The sequence below is a fragment of the Octopus sinensis genome, linkage group LG9, assembly GCF_006345805.1.
Source record: "Octopus sinensis linkage group LG9, ASM634580v1, whole genome shotgun sequence".
NCBI classification, from domain to species: domain Eukaryota; kingdom Metazoa; phylum Mollusca; class Cephalopoda; order Octopoda; family Octopodidae; genus Octopus; species Octopus sinensis.
In genome coordinates this window covers 46,762,112-46,765,281 of record NC_043005.1, presented here as the reverse complement: position 1 = coordinate 46,765,281, position 3,170 = coordinate 46,762,112, and the positions used below count along the sequence as shown (strand labels likewise).

The 3,170-nt window shown below is 38.0% G+C and overlaps 1 long non-coding RNA gene across 1 annotated transcript in view; it reads right to left on the bottom strand.

The window, feature by feature from the left end:
* Positions 1-244: 244 nt before the first annotated feature.
* The window catches only part of LOC118764694, an 18,357-nt gene continuing 15,431 nt past the window's right edge, over positions 245-3,170 (bottom strand). The window contains exons 2-3 of the long non-coding RNA XR_005000500.1: positions 2,023-2,026; positions 245-254 (exon numbers count right to left, since the gene is read on the bottom strand). This is a non-coding gene — a long non-coding RNA (uncharacterized LOC118764694). The remainder of the gene's footprint in view (positions 255-2,022; positions 2,027-3,170) is intronic.

Sequence of the window (3,170 nt, the reverse complement as noted above, 5' to 3'; positions counted from 1 at the left end):
CGGTTATTCTGGTACTCTAATTGAAGTAGGTTCAACGTTGTCGTGGAATAAACTAATGCAAAGAATAGTTATATAAATCAACCTCGGGATATTTTTGGTATTTCTGCAAGACGACTAGGGAATCTCTATGGGCTACTCCGCTTGCTAGAAATAGAAAGCAAATTCCATTAAATAAGTGTCTTAAATATGAATGTTACATTGGATGATGTAATCCTATATATAAAAACACAACAGAGAGGATGGGATGATCACTGCTAGACTTCATTTGACTTGGCAGCTATTAAACACTAGCATTTTGTTTGGTTTTTGCTAAAAAGAAGAATTGTTCTGAATATCATAAAAAAATTATCAACTGAGAAAATTAGAACCAGCCTGGATGAGATCTGTGTCGAACCTTGTAGGATCATCAGACTGAAGCCTATCCCTATTTCCGAGGTCTTTAGTCAAGTGAGATCACAGCCTTGTAACGGGACCCCAGTCTATCGTAGAGCAAATCGCTAGCTGCTGCTCATATTTATTTTCCGCTACGGTGACTTGAGTAGCGTAAATTAAAGCCTCCTTGCTCAAGAATACCACCACTACCTGTAATCGAACTCGTTATCAAAAGGTTTGAGCCGACCACTCTATCCGCTAGGTCACGCACATTCAAACTTTAAGACACACAAAAATAGGCGTGCATACATATACATACGGCAACTTTTACACACAGTCACTCTCTCACTCTCTCACTCACTCTCTCTCTCTCTCTTTCTCTTTCTCTCTCTATTTGTTGCTTTTTGGGGGATGGGAGCTTCTTTCCAACAAAATTCGCAAGTTTTTGAAAAGATTTCTGCTAGTTTTGTGAAGTTACTCTCTTAAGTCTGTATGGTGCCAGTCCTAATTTTATGTTCGTTGAAATGATGAAATATAGTATATACCGTTACGGATTAAGAACTCATGTCGCAAACGAAAAGAAATACGGTAAAACAATTTAGCAGGCATTCTACGTTCTTGCTAACTGCAACACCTTTGCTTTATTTTTCGTATTTGCCTTATTAGTTATAAGAGCATAAAAGGTGGCGCCCGGCGAAATACATGATAACATTTATTTCAGTTTTACGTTCTGATTATACTGTTTATTCTTCGAATGGGGGTTAATGTATCCGCAGAGATCACTGACTTCTCTGGAATATTTTAATACCCAAACTGTGAAACAAAATTTTACCACATTGATAGCAATCTTTTTCCAGATGGTTGTTTACGCTTCCGGATTTAAATATCCCATGTATTGAGAAATAAAGGGAAAAGTCTATAACATATGTTTTTTTTTCTAAATTATGGATTGTTTATTATCATTGATGCTTTCATCACTATTGCCAGTCACTTAGATGTGCCGCTTAATCTCAGAAGCTCTTTAAGCGATCCGAAACACAACTTTCTCTCTCTCTCTCTCTCTCCTCTCTCTCTCTCTCTCTCTCTCTCCTCTCTTCTTCTCTCTTCTCTCCTCTCTCCCTCCCTCTATCTCCAATCCTATCTCCCCCTCCATCCCCTCTCCTCCCTATCTCCCTCTCCTCCCTCTCTCTATATCTCCCTCTATCTCTCTCTCTTTCTCTCTCTTCTCTCGCTCTCTCTCTCTCTCTCTCTACATGTATGCATGCATGTGTGTGTATATATATATATATATATAATATACTATGTATATATTTGTGTATATATATATATCTATTATATATATATATATATAATATATATATATATATACATACATATACATACATATATATATATATATATATACATACATCATATGGTCGGGTAGAATTTTACTTATCTTGTTATCATTTGGATATATCTATCTATCTGTCTGCACACACACACAGACACCCATACACACACACACACATACACCGGGTGTCCATAAAGTGTTGCTGCAATTTAAAATAATAATGTATCTTGGAAACTGTGATAGAATTAATCTGTCAACAGGAGAATCGTGTTAATTTTCAACATACCCACCATCTTTACCAATACAAAGAGAAATACGACTCTGTAGTTCTCGGAAAACTGTTTCCAGCTGATTTTCAGTAACACCTTGAAACAAATCAGTTATATTTGCTTTCAAATCTTCTAAAGATCGAGGCTTAGTTGAATAAGCAATGCTTTTCATGCATCCCTAAAAAAAGAAATCCAATGGAGTTAAATTCTGTGAACGTGGAAGACCAAAGTAATGGTTCATGAATTCCAATCCATCTGTTAGGTAATTTCTCATTTAAAAACTGCCTAACTTGCAGGGGAAAGTGACAAGATGCATCATCTCGTTGAAAAATTGTATTCTCTATCAATTCTAATTGTGAAAGTTTAGGAATGAAGTAAATTTGTACCATTGCTCCATGACTTTATGGACACCTTGTGCACACACACATATATAAATATATATATATATATATATATATATAGCAATAATAATTCTCTAAAAGAGATATAGACAGTAACTGCTCGATAATATAAGGGACTAAAGCCATCTGAATATGGCTAGGGACAGGGCAGGGTGGTGGGGGTGTTACTTCCTCGACGAACTCTCACTCTGCAGGATATTCATATATAGATTTTCAAGCAAAATACATTTGCTGATTTCGAAAATCTGTTCGAAAGCAATAATAATTCTCTAAAAGAGATATAGACAGTAACTGCTCGATAACATAAGGGACTAAAGCCATCTGAATATGGCTAGGGACAGGGCAGGATGCAGAGTGAGAGTTCGTCGAGGAAGCGGAAGCCTACCACACGCCGACGATAGGCAATACACCTTGAAACCATGGTCCGTGTGTGGTTTCCGCTTCATCGGGGAATTACCTCCCTTTGCAGGTTAAAGGACACCGTGACGGTGTCGGGCCTTTCTGGTGACGTCGATGTTCGCCTGGGGCTAAATGCAACAGTAACACCCCCACCACCCTGCCCTGTCCCTAGCCATATTCAGATGGCTTTAGTCCCTTATGTTATATATATATATATTATATATATATATATATATACGTACATATACACCTACATGTACACGCACATACACTAGCGTAGCTAAGGGGGCGGTAGGGGTTGTCCGCCTTGGACGGCACTTTTAAAGTTTGGGTTTGCTGTAGGCAATATGTATTTTTTGTGGGGTCCGGGGGCAGTAAATGGAACGGCCGGGTGGC